At 37.3% G+C, this 13974-nt stretch overlaps 2 long non-coding RNA genes across 2 annotated transcripts; one reads left to right on the top strand and one right to left on the bottom strand.

Annotated features, from left to right (window-relative positions):
• The first annotated feature begins 660 nt into the window (after nt 1-660).
• Nucleotides 661-5458, top strand: LOC129350009 (uncharacterized). The gene is made up of 3 exons (XR_008603204.1): nt 661-785; nt 1679-1779; nt 4171-5458. It is a non-coding gene; the product is annotated as an uncharacterized LOC129350009 (long non-coding RNA).
• A 1558-nt stretch (nt 5459-7016) lies between these two features.
• Nucleotides 7017-13809, bottom strand: LOC129350014 (uncharacterized). Its single transcript, XR_008603209.1, has 2 exons — nt 12937-13809; nt 7017-8361 (listed from the first exon to the last, which is right to left on the bottom strand). It is a non-coding gene; the product is annotated as an uncharacterized LOC129350014 (long non-coding RNA).
• Nucleotides 13810-13974: the final 165 nt, after the last annotated feature.

The following is a 13974-nucleotide window of genomic DNA, read 5'->3' as shown; positions in this document are numbered from 1 at the left end:
TTGTAGCTTAACTGCTTGATTGATGTCAGGTTCTGGCTTTCTGTAAAGTGCTTAGATATTTTTAATTGTAATAAGGGCTATATAAATAAAATTTATTGTGCTTTTGCTACTTGTTGTTTTGTGACTGTGCGTGTGGTACAGTGACAACCTGTAAAACAAAAGTAGGGACAACATTTTATTTGCTTTCATTCAAAAATATCAATTTTTCCACAGTGCTGGGATTCAGGTGGCTTCTTTTTTTGGACAATATTTCTCTAGCTCCTTGGAACACAACAGACACTTCACCTTTTAAAATTCCAGAAAAAGAAGAAATTAGAACAAGCGGTATGTGGTGTTGTTGCAGTTATTCATATTACACTTCACTTGTTGTGTGCCTACTTTATTAGGAGAAATCAGGTCAAAATGTTCCCAGACAGGGGAGAATGTTCTCTTTCTGGCTGGTTCTATAAAAAAGAGTCTCAAACCGATTGAATGCAAAGATACAGCAGGTAAAAATCCAACAAATGTGAACGGGGAATCCATTGCGTTTCACTGCCCTTTATATTTTGAATTACACGTCAAACCTGCGAACCACTTCCTGAACCAGTCACGCGGTACGCCCGGTTTGCGAGGCTTCGAACGTCATCATTTTGGCTCCTCCCCTAAATGAAGCAAGCCTTCGTGGACACGCCCCCTCCATTACTCAGCACACGCTTCGAAACCTCGGCACATCAGGTCACATCACTAGTCGGCACGTCTGGTAGCATCTCTGGCTGCTGTTGACCTTGTTTTTGGAGTAAAACACGGTAAGAAGATAAATACTTCTAACCTGTAGCGTTGTTTTGTTGTACGTTAAGTCAGCGACTTGTGAAGAGTTGTGTTTTGTCGTGTTTGAGCAGTTGGTCCGGACTTGTTAGCTAGGTAAGCGGCTAAGTTAGCTAGCGGGCTAATCAACACAGGTGGCTAACTTACCGCTGAACACCTGTGTTAGTTGCTGCAGCAGCTGTCCTCATTATTAGAATGACCTTCTCAACCTGTATTTCTCTGGTGTGTATTTTAGCTTTTAAAAAAGTTATTTTACTTTAAGGTTAACTGAAACCCGTTCAGCTGCACTGAAGTTTAACATTCAGCTGGTTTGAATTAAACTGTGCTTAACATTGCGCAACATTATCTCTCTGAATCGCCATAATTTCATTAAATTCCTTCTCTCTTCCACTGCTCAAGTTCAGTCCAGCATATAAAATTACATTAATAGTGAATAAACTAACAACCAGCCATTGTATTTATTTATTACTACATGTATTTGTAGTAAAACATGAGTTGAAACGTCCTGCTTTTGGATCTAGAACTGCACAAGCCGTTCATTTTCAGTCACCTGATGAGTTAAACTCCCCTTTTTATGTGAGGTTGAAGCAGAAAGTCTGAGTTAACAAAGTTGTTCATAATTTGCGATACCTGTTATCTCTGACTGAGGCTTTAGTTTTTGTTGAGCTGATTTACACGTAGAAACTTTGTTCAGGAAGATTCCTCAGTAGCTCAGAGGACAGGCTGCTTTTTACACAACCTTGTAAGAGAATGTCTGTCAATGCTTTCAGCAGAATTTAGAAACACAACACTTCCTAAACAGATATTTTGAGGCTGTGAGGTTGAACGTTTGAGAGTCTATCAGTGTGTTTGTTTGTGGTCTTTCTGTTTCTAGGTGGAAGCTGAATTAGTGAGGATGACTCCTGCTCCTGTCATCTCTAAGCTCCTCACACATCTTTACCTGCACATGAGGAAAATCACTCCTGTAGAATGCAGGTATGTTTGTCATTATTATAAAAAGATGTTGCCTGGTGAACTGTCAGAAACCCATTATACAGAGTCAGCCAAAATAATGTTTACACACATCAGAAAAAGAAAAACTTGCATAAATATTTCAATACCAAATTTATTCAGACATCAGGAGATTAATAAAAATTATCTTTGGCCTCTACAATTACAAGAGGTGCTCAAAGTGGAGGCCACTGGCTTCCAGACATTTCTGTTGTGTTGTAGACGTCACTTGTTGATGCTCCATTCATGAGGGTAGCGCCATCTGTTGGGAAAACATTGTACAACAGGACACAGAGTTATCGTGATTTGATCAAACTTTGAAAGAGTTATCTATATGTATAGAAGTACTTATACAAATGAAATATTTATAAAAGTTTTTCTTTTCCTGATGTGTGTACATTATTTTGGCTGACTCTGAACTTAATGAGAACAAAACTGTCATTTAATTGTTGCTCTGAAAGCTTCTTTAGTGAAAACCAGCTGGTGTTCTGCTTTGAAACAAACTGCTGTTGAGGTCTATGTTTTTAGGTTTAACCCCACAGTTTCTGAATGAACTGAGTTTGTTTTTTTTCCTGATCAATGTGGATGTTATAATTGATGGTAACATTTTTTTTTTCCACAATATTTTTATTTTGTTTTCCACAGCAATTGAAACATCTTTGCATTGTATATAAAATAGAATACAAACTGTTTTGCTGCTTTTTAAAAAAAACAACAACAAGAAAAACACAAAAACAAACAAAAAAATAACAGCAAACAAATAAACAAACTGCTTCTCTCCTCTATAAACTTTAGTGCAAGTCCAGTTACAATCTGTTATTTCAAAGATAACACAACAAAATCAGCACTTAAGTGCCCTTATATTAGTACATAAGTGCACATGCATTCCTATGAGAATATACACAAAAATAAAAATGCAGGTGCAGAAGCTGCATGGTCCATCAATCACTCATCAATCTGAGGGTCTGCTAAATCTTGATCTTTGACGTACTTCACAAAGGGTCCCCATATGTTTTCAAAGACCTGCTGCTTGTCTTTCAAAATGTAAGTTATTTTTTCTACAGGGAGATTTGACAGCATCTGTCTAAACCACTGGCTGATACTTGGTCTACTCATTGATTTCCAAAGTAATGCATTTACTGATCATATAATCAGCATGACAATATAACAGTACAACATTATGACCACCTGACTAATACTGTGTTGGTCCCTTTATGCTGCTAAAACTCCTCTGACCCAGTGGTTCGTCAGAACCTCTGGGGATGTCCTGTGGATTCTGTGGATCCTGTGGGTTGCAGGGTGGGTCCTACCTAGACCAGGCTGATCCTGGACCATCCCACAGATGCTCAATCAGATCTGGATGTGGGGAGTGTGGAACCCAGGTGAACAGTTTAGCTCTGTCGTGTTCCTTGGATCACTCCTGAGCAGTTTGTCCTGCTGAGGGTGGCAGCTGGCATCAAGGACTGCTGTTGCCATGGAGACTAGGGGGTTGTTTGTCCTGCAGTGTTTAGGTGGTGGTACATGTCAAACATCCACATGAACGTCAAGGTTTCCCAGCAGAACGTTGCATTAGAGCAAGATGATGGATGTTGTTCTCTTCAGCTGTCAGAGGTCAGAATGTTGTGGCTGATTGGTGGATCTGTCTGCCTTTACTCTGACATCCAGAGTTATACAAAAGTGTAGTATGTGTGCAGTGCAGAAGAGATTTACTTTATTGTATGCATTTATTTTTTTTTTCAAGGGAGAGCATTTTTTTAAGGGAGAGCATTTTTTTTTAATCCACCTGAAGAAGACCTAATCTTTCCCTTCAAAGGATAGTTAATTGTTACTACGGCTTCCATAGTGGTCCCATCAGAGAAAATCATATCCATATACAGATTTTTATTAATTCCAGGGCTGGTTCAGTAAAGATTATAATAATAACTACATCAGATAATTCTTGGTCGCAGTTGGAATTTTGCAGCCTGAGAGATGGTTGAGAAGGTTTGCAGTTCTTGTTTTAGCAAAATATGTTATAATAGAAGATCTTTATTGTCATTGTACATGAAATTATCTGCAAACCAGCAAAGTGTATCAGTCTGAGGTATCTAAATATAAATAAGTAAGGACAAATGTTTCTAAAGCCAATAATAAACAGAATATTTTGAGGGAATATTCTAAAAAGGAAAGAAAAGCTCCATTCTCACTCCTCTCAGGATAAACTGTCATTAAAATTGACTTTAAATTTAGCTTCAACATGAGATAAAAACATTTACTTTCATTACTGATATTGTCAAGTTTTAATAAAGTTCATGCTACTTTTATAAAATGATTTAAGTGAATAAATTGTATTTCTGTGATCTGTGTTTGATTTCTGTCTTTTCTTCTGTCATCCAGATGTTCAGAGGGAGATGATGCCACATCTGGTCCAGCTGATGGAAGGTCTTGAAGTTCTCTGACTGGCCTCGACTGAAGATGGTCGTCTCACTGGATTTAAGGTTCAGATACTCAGTAACAAACTCCACCAATGTGCCAACAGGGAAGCTTTAGGTTTATTAAATGTTGCTATGAAGGTATCACTGTTTTTCTTTGTGAATGCAATGTGCTCCAACTGAAACTTGAATTACAACTTAAAAGTAAATCCTTCCATCTGAAAGGATTTAGTTGCATTAATAACCTCATAACATTCTAATTTTTATTCCAGTCTTGGTTGGAAATAGAATCTCTGTATTGATTCAGGTAAAAACTGAACTTCACAGCATGTTGGAGCAAAACAACCAGATGAAAACTGTGATGGTGTTGGATTATCAGACCGTAATGTTGCAGCTCAAAGCAGCTTTTCTAGCTCAGTTCATTCTGACATTCAGCTATGAATCAACACAGCAGATGGTGATCCATGCTGTGGAAGTCTCACATCTCCTCATTTAATGGAGCTGCTTTGCACTTTTTACACTGTTTATTCACCAACACTTTATTTAATAAAAGTCCCATCTAGTTTTTATGAGGAATGTGATGTTTTAATTTCTCTGTGAATAACTGCAGTCTAATGCAACAGCTGGAGTTGTAACATCTGTCCTGATGTTGATCATGAAGTATTGATCAGAATACTTATGGTCAGCAGTCATCCCTGAAGTTTTACATTAAAATCTTTACTTGTGTCGTGAACTTTGGTAAGAAGCAGAAACTTTAGCGTTGCCATGGATACTTGAGTGTTAAATTCTGTCCATGTTTCCATTTTGGGAAATGCAGTCCAGTTCCAGAATGTGGAGGAATTTAGTCTCACAGTCACAGACAACAAATATTATCTGAAAGTCAGGTTATTGTTGTTTATCAGCACAGTACAAAAAGATTAATGTTAGAAATATTCCAGTTAAGACTCTAGAATATCATGATTTATGTAAATTTACCTCGATAATATAAATGTTCAGGTTAAGATTGTACAGTGATATTTATTATGTAAGTTTATCTGATTAAAGTTTATGACTCTGCACTAAAATATTATTTAAATTGACATCATTATTATAATATTTAGGGTCAGACCCTACAGTATTGAGATTAAGAAATCAAATATTCTATAAAAGGTCCAAGAGTCTCACCCAACAAACAACCTACAGAGTGAAGACCTCGAATCTGATTGGACGGCCTCCTATTCAGCCACATGTGTGAACAAATGCCTCTAAGCTGATTTGTTTCTAAAATAAATCTAGTTTGAGTCCTAATCTATGCCTGTGTGTTTGCTTCTTTACACCGCTGTTAGCAGTTTAGGCTGTTAGATTGTTCCAGATAAGACAAGTACAAGATTCTTCAGAGCCGTTCTACCACAAGCCCGACAGGAAGAACTCCAACAGCTACTGAATGTTCCTGTGGTCCCCTCAAGGCTACAGGAGGAGCCCTACGAGGACGAGCCGGTCCACCTGATGGTGGCCAGTCGCTGTGGTTCAAAGCCAACACCGACTACGTGGACTTCTACTGGACCACACTGAGGCCTTCAAACCGGACCAACAAGTTCAGCGACTCCCCGACTCGTGGGTCTGAGGATGCCGCCGAGCCTCAGTCCAGCCGGCCTCCTGTCTGTGGGTGTTTGAGTGCTGAGAGGTTTATGGATGCATGTGAACATGTCTGTGTTGAAACAGCAGCTTTGGACTCAGTAACGCTGGGAAAAACCAAGAGCTCCTTTATTTGTGACTTCCACTAAAAAAACTGATGAAAATAAGTTTGCCAGGGTTCTGACTGATAACAGATTATTAAATAATGAAAATAATCGTTTAAATATTCCTTTAAACAATCCTTTTAGGTCTACATTTCCTTTACACTGACTTCTTGGTATATGTACAAGTATTTCTGGTGGAATATACCATTAAGCCTGATGTTCAAGGGTTCTTCTGTGAATATACCATTAAACCAACCTTTTAGGTAAATGTTCCAGGATGTTGAGTAGAATATACCATCAGATAAACCTTTTAGGTCTACATTGGAAGATTTTAGAGTAGAATATTACTCCAAGCCATCCTTTAGGTCTACATTTAAGGTGGAATACTTCTTTACACCAAGATTTTTTGGTCTACATTGAAGAATTTTAGGTGGAATATTCCTTTGAACAAACTTTTTAAGTTTATGTTCAAGGATGTTGGGTGGAATATACCATCAGACCAACCTCCAAGGTCTACAGTAGGGAATTTTAGGTGGAATATACCATTAAACTCACCTTTTAGGTCTACATTGGAGGATTTTAGGTGGAATTTTCTTCCAAACCATCTTTTAGTCTACATTTAAGGATGTTTAGGATGGTATATTCTTCCGAACCAACTTCTCAGGTCTACATTTCAGGTGGAATATTCCTCCATACTAACTTTTTTGGTCTACATTGAAGGATTTTTTCTAAACCACCCTTTCGAGTCTATATTTGAGGTTTTAGGTAGAATATTCCTTTTAACCAGCCCCTTAAGTCTCTTTGAGGATTTTGGATGGAATACTCGGTTAAACCAACATTTTAGGTGCATGTCCAAGGATTTTTGGTGGAATATTCCTTTAAGGTGGATGTATGAGGACCTTGTAGGTGGAATACTTCCTGAAACCAACCTTTTAGGTCAGCATTCAAAGATTTAAGGTGGAATATTCTTTAAATCAACTTAAGTTTCATGTTTTGATCATTATCAAGTGAGAAACCTCAATCCAGACTCCTCATAATGATGTTTGAGATTTATGCTGCTGTTATTTGTTTAGTCCAGACTAAATGACAGAAATCCACAACTGTAATTTTATTTCAGGACTCGGTTATTAAATGTCAAAACAATCCATGTGACTCTAAAAACTCAACAGCTTTACAAACTCTAAACTCTCCACAAGGATCCAAAATAAGTTGGACTTCCACATGAGAGCTTTAATTATTCTTCATCTACTTCCTGAAAAGTTTGGTCAATAAAAAAGACAAAAACTAATATTTTCAGCTGAACTAAAGACAGACTTTGTGATTTTTCTGCTCACATGTTGTGTTGTTGTAAACGTATTCTTTCAAATAAATAGCCGCCTAACCCCCTGGAAACCAGCGTTTGTCCTGTTTTTGTGTTGCTCCTCGGCGACCCTAGACAGCCGGGTCGTAATGTTTTTTGAACAACACACCATACTATGAAGTTTTTACAATGATGGTTCTACTGTGGAACCAGTTTGACATGTTCAGGTGTTCTTTGTGTGAAAACTCAGAGATTTCAGGTATCAGAAGGTGATTTTCAACTTTCTTTGTCAACTTTCTGCCTCAACTTTAAACTAAATTTCCTTCACTAACCCAGCCCTCTGGACTTCCAGTAAGCTGTGTTCCTATTGGCTGTCCAGGTGGCTGCTTGGTGTTATCAGGAACACCTGAGCAGCTCAGTGTCTTCCTGCTTTATTTAGCTCCAGTCAAACATTTCCTCTGCTTCTCTTCACCACTGAATCGGGTTTGGCTCCATTGCTTTAGTGTGTTCTTTAGGCGTTGGCTTGCAGCTTCCAGCAGTAAAATCGTCTTTAATGTGTTTCTTGGTGTGTTTTAGGGCTTTGTACTGGATAGTTGTCTTGGTAAATGAGGTTCTTTAGCCACAGTTAGCACATGGTGCTAATGTGTGCAGTGATTAGTGGATTTGGTGCAGCTGAGTTGTGTCTTTATCTTGGCTGTAGTGAGTCTTCAGAGGTTTTTGGTCAGACACATTCTGTATTCTTGTTTGTGAACCCACATTGGTTGTCCAGAAGGTAAGAGTTCCTGTCCTGATTCTCTGTTCTCAGAGGTTCTCTGGTAGGCTGCAGGAGACTTTAGCGTTTGGATTGTGCTAGTTTGGTTTTTGTATGGTTTCATTTGGACTATCTTGAGGCCCCTCCATGTGGTTTAGTGAGGTTTTCTGGAACAGTTCTACAAAGCAACCTGCAGCAGAAGAGACTTTGAGAGTTTTTAGGAAGTTCTGGAGACCAGACTTTAGAGCAGCAGAAACATTTGTCAGCAGTTTGAGCAGGAGAAGGTGAGCTTCAGAGTAGAAATGAGACAGAAACCTTCTTGACCCGTGTGGTGAGGTCCTGTACCAAGAGTTTGAGCAGGTTGTGAAGAGTCTGTAGTTCTTTGGTCTGAAAGCACAAGAAGAGTCGCCTCATTAAAGGAGAAAACAGGAGATATTGTTGGTTCTTCTGTCACTCTGCAGTTTCCTTATACTGAATATCAAGTTTATATTTTAAATGATTTCCCATGTGAGCCCCAGAAGACTTCAATAAACTCCCTCCATCCCCTGAACACAACACACTTTATTACCATGTTAAATCTTTTTTTAAAAAATGTTTTTGAGTTTTAATCATAGTTTTAGCATAGTTTTTTTTGTCTTTGCTTGTTTAGTTTTGTCATCTGTGTAAAAGGTGCTAAACAAATAAAGTTGAATTGATAAACTGAATAATTGACTAACTCATGATTGTGACAACAGAAGTATTTTCATTGTGGTTTAAGGATTTGTTTCATTTTTAAGGTTGGGGTCAAAATCTTGACAGAAAAAGAAGATTAAAGAAATAAACTACATAACAAAAAGCAATTAAAGGAAAAAAATTAATACAATAAAACTTTTAAAAAGTTTTATTATTAAAAAGATTTAAGAAATTTAAGATGTAATTTTCTAATTAAACATTTAATTTTTTAATGTTTTGTCTTTTTAAAGGTTTAATAATCTAATTAAATGTTTTGCATTTTTAAAAATGTTTAATATTCTTCTTGTTTAATTGTATTTTTTAAATGTTTAATTGTCGAAAATATTTTATCTGTACTTTTTAATATTTGTATTTTAAAAATTTTGTTTAATTTCATAGTGACATGTATTGTATCTTGTTGAATTATCTAATTCAATATTTTGTCTGTTTAATATAGTTAAACATTAACTACAATTAAATTCTATCGAAAATTACATCTTAAAGACAATAAAACTTCAAATAGGAATTAAACAGAAAATACAATGAAGCATTTAAAAAGAAAATTAAACATTAAAAGGTGGTAAAACATTTAAAAAGAAAAACCTTAAAGATTTAGTCGAAACATTAAATATTGGGAAAGAAAAAAAAACTCAAACAAGCCGATAAAACATTTGAAAAAACAATTAAACACTAAAAAGAAAACATTTGGAAATCAAATCAGACATTAGAAAAGAATAAAAGGTGAGAAAAGAGCAAAACTAAACATTTAAGAAGAATCAAACTAAAGACAAAACATTTGAAAAGACACCAGTTAGACTTTAGAAGATCAAATTAAACAGAAGAGACAATAAAACGATCAAAAAGAGCAAAAACTGATATAAGTCTTAAAGTGTTTTCTAGTCTGAAATGAAAACATCAAGTTGTTTCTTCAAACATTTCCTCTTTCTATGTTCTTGGTTTGATTGTGGACAGATTTACTAAGAACTCATTTCAGAAAACTGCTTTCCAGATAAAGTCTACTAGTAGTTGAAGGCATTTATCAAACTAATGTTACCTTCTGATCTCCACAAACTTTGCTGTTCAGTGAAGAGAATCAAAGTTCAAGGTCTGAGAAGAACTCAGATGAATGGTCTAAATGTGAAATCAAGACTCATGGTCACAAGTTTTAAGGCTTCTGTTAACTAGAAAGTTCAAACTAACTGAGAAACTTTTAAGATTTCAGTCCTCAGACTGTCTGAAGGTTCAAACGAACAGAGAAGTACTGACAAACTTTTAAGATTTCAGCCCTCAGACTGTCTGAAGGTTCAAACTAACAGAGAACTACTCAGGAACTTAGAAGATATCAGCCCTCAGACTGTCTGAAAGTTGAATCTAACAGAGATCTACTGTGGGACTTGGAAAATTTCAGCCCTCAGACTGTCTGAAGGTTCAAACTCACAGAGAACAACTCAAGAACTTAGAAGATATCAGCCCTCAGACTGTCTGAAAGTTCAATCTAACAGAGAACTACTGTGGGACTTAGAAAATTTCAGCCCTCAGACTGTCTGAAAGCTCAGGTCCTGAGGACTCGGGAGGTGTGGAGGCTTTGGAAAGTCTTGGAACTGAGGGTTCCACCCTCCAGCACAAAGGCTGAAGTCCAACCTCCTGAGAAAAACGGTCGAGTCGAGACTCAAGTTAAAAAAAAACTCGAAAATGGCAAAAAAATAGATGATAAATGCGCAAAAACCAGAAGAATTAGTATCTGAGCGAGTAGCTCAGGGGGATAAGAAGAGGACTACCAACTGGAAGGTAGCCGGTTCAAGACCCGCCACCGGCATGTTTATTTCTTTGTCTTTGTCAGGACTTTGATAAAATTTAAGAAGGGACTGGTCTTGAACCAGCGACCTGCAGCTCCATAGGCAAATCCTTAACTCACTGAGCTACAGATCAGATAAAAAGAAATAAATTCGTCGTCCCTTTGACATCGTAGTTCATGAAGTGACCACATGGGTGGAGCCAAGGCGGAGTCTGGGTGGAGTCAGGGCGGAGAGTAGGCGGGGAGGTGGGTGGCGGCCTCCCCCCCCCACTCCCCCACCACCCACCACACCTTCCCCCGCCCCACGAGTTCTTCGAGTCTCCACGAGTTCTTCGAGTCTCGATGGGTTTTCCCGAGTTTCTGGAGTTTCCACCAGGTCGGAGGCAGAATAAGTTGTCATGAAGAGGTGTTGAAGTCGGCCAGGATGGAGTGACTTTTTACAGCGACGAGAAGGAAGATGACTAGAAGAGCAGGTCTTTAACCACCATCCATAAAATCCATGGAGTCAACTCCAGAGAAATGAAGGTAAGCCAACTTTTATCAACCTCCATCCAGATGTTCAACTTAATATCTTTACTTAGAGATTTTTAGCACCACAAACCTTTAGTATCACACTTTATTATCATTTTTTAGGACTTTAATGGAATCCACCAGCAGATTTAGTTTTTGTTGACAAACTTTATTCTTGTCGTCGTGGGACTGCAGTATTTAAAACTGTTCCTTCTATTTGACCTCATGTTTATTAGTTTTAGTGGAGAAAGTTATTTTAGTTGTCCATTAGTCTCTTAAAAACCAAATAATAAATTGGACTAGTCAAGAGTTTTAAGTTTCTTACTTTGTCATATTTTAAATATGAAAAAAAATAAAATAAAAATAAAGCGTCTTGAGAGAATTTGACCTGTAACTGGCATTATATAAATAAAATTTAATTTAAATTGTATGTATCTTGTAATGGAGTAATTCAGCCATATATGCTGGAAAACACATTTTCTTTGTCCATTCATCTGTTGATTGTTTTCTCCAGTAATTCATTTCTTGTTTTGGTTAATAAAATGTCAAACCCAAATATATTCAGTTTACTGTCCTAAAAACCAAAAAGATTTACATTCATGATGCAGGAATCAGGCAGTTTTTCACTTTTTATCTTAGTTTAGTCAGAAAGATAGTTGATAATGTGTGAACTGTTGCAGCTTGTGAGCCGTAGAATGTTTTAATCTTTGGGGCCGAGTGTCAAAAAACATTTAGAAACCAACATCAACAAAACACTCAGCAAAGATTTGAACATCATTAAAGGGAAATCCAACTTTTGCATGACAATGTCTAATTAATGGACATTTATTTCCAACCTAAATGTGTGATATTCATCCTCTGGAGCTTTCTCTTCACATCGTCTTCCACCTGGACTGCTTTGGTTGGGAGCATGTGCAACAAACATTTGAAAAACTGCACTTTAACATCAATGAATGACACTGAAGTTTAATCTCTACATAAATGAGACTGAGTCTGGATGTGCTGCTCTGTCATTAACTCCTAAGTTTAGGGAAAGTTAAAACAAAAGAGGACAGTTCAGATCAGACTTGAGAATGAGCTTATTTTGAACAAACATCTCAGACTTTCTGAGCTTCAGCACCTCTAGCAAGATATTTTAACAACAAGCAACTCAAGAGATCCAGAAGTTGGAGAGAGTTAGCTTTAGCTGAGCCAAAGAACACGTGGGAGGCTAACCTAACCAAACATTTCAGACTTTTCTCTGTGAATTCTGAGAAATAATTTACTATTTAATGACAGAGCTACACATCTTAACTCAGTCTCATTAAAACAGACTCTAATTTAGTGTCATCCATCCATATTAAAGTGCAGTTACCCAAAATGTTTGTTGCATGAGCTCCAACAAAACCTGTCCAGGTAGAAGGCCACTTTGACAAACAGGAAGTGGAAGATTCCAAGCAGATTTATAGAAGGGGGAACCGGACTATACTAAGTGTGGTCGAGTATAGAGGGGTGTTTTGTGGGTTTTTAAAGCTGATAATGATTATTAGTGAGACATTTGAAGTAGATATTCATTTGCAGTAAATGAAAGTATTTAAAATCTTGGAGTTAAACTTTGAAGAACACAAACTCTAACAGAAAACTTTGTTGATACGTTTTTGTTTTGTTTACAGATGTTAAGTTAAAGGAGTTTTATTCGTGACGTATAACCAATCAAATCACTCCAGAAGACAGAGCGACCACAGGTAGATAAAGGTTCAGAGCCAAAGTAGCCCCATTTTAAAAATTATTTATTACCGTAAATCAGTAAAAAATACTGACAATCAGGAAATCAGTCAGCCCACAATTACTACAATTCTACAATGTATGTCTCTTTCCTTTGACTTGTTATTTGTACAATATATGATGTATATTATGGCGTTTTTTCACACCAAATGCTATACTATGATGTTTTCTAAGAGACATACGATGCTACTCTGCTTGTTCTGGTTCTGGGCTGCTGCACTCCTCTGTTGTTTTCTGGATTGTACTCAGCTGCATGCCTTCGTCCACCAGGCCTCCGTTGACTCGTCCCGCCTGCCGTCTCTGGAGCTGAAGCTGGATTGGAACAGACCAAAGTACAGTCCAATCACGATACCAGCTGCCTCTCAAAAGGCTCCTTCATCTGGCAGGTGGCGGCACTTCTTCTGAGGGGAAGCTGAGCTGGCCCGGCAGAACTTTGGAGATGTGTTCCAGTGGTTGGTGGATGTGTGGGGAGATAGAGAGGAACCTTTGAATTGTTCAGAAAGGAAAACAGGGAACTCACTGGTAGTTTTAGTTTAGGGTGCTACTGCAGTGTGTTTTTGGGTTTTAAGAAGTGAACAGGAAGAGTTTTTTTTCGTAATGATTATCTTTTACTTTGTTCCTGGTTGGAATGCCCATCAAAGTCAACGTGAAGTTCACTTTTAGTTCTGTTGATTCATTTTTATTTTACCAAAACCCATTTGCTTTTAACCCCCTCACATGTTGTGTTGTTGTAAACTTACTCTTTCAAATAAATACTCGTCTAACCCTCTGGAAACCAGCGTTTGGACTGTTTTTGTGTTGCTCCTCACCTACTACAGACAGCCAGGACAAAACAACGTTGTGTGGACCAAAGGCTATACTCTGATGTTTTTGGAGTGACATGCGATTCTATGAAGTTTTTAGAGTGACGTGCTATACTATGATGTTTTTTGAGCCACATGCTACAAAAAAACTGTCAAAAAAAAATGTGATTTTTCAACATATTGTAAAAATATGCCATATGATGAAATAATGTAAAGGAGGCCGTGAAAAACACTCTGGAAAGGTTTTCTTTAAAAAAAAAAAAAAAAAATCATGAATTTTGCCGCAAAAAAAAAACGCCTTACTATACTATGTCGAAAAAAAATGCCATTTTTCAAACATGTTGTAAAAACGTGCCATATGATGAAATAATGTAAAGGAGCCCATGAAAAACACTCCAGAAAGGTTTTCTTTGAAAA

Source organism: Amphiprion ocellaris, chromosome 11 (genome assembly GCF_022539595.1).
Source record: "Amphiprion ocellaris isolate individual 3 ecotype Okinawa chromosome 11, ASM2253959v1, whole genome shotgun sequence".
Taxonomy (NCBI): Eukaryota; Metazoa; Chordata; class Actinopteri; family Pomacentridae; genus Amphiprion; species Amphiprion ocellaris.
This window is presented reverse-complemented; position numbering and strand designations above follow the sequence as displayed.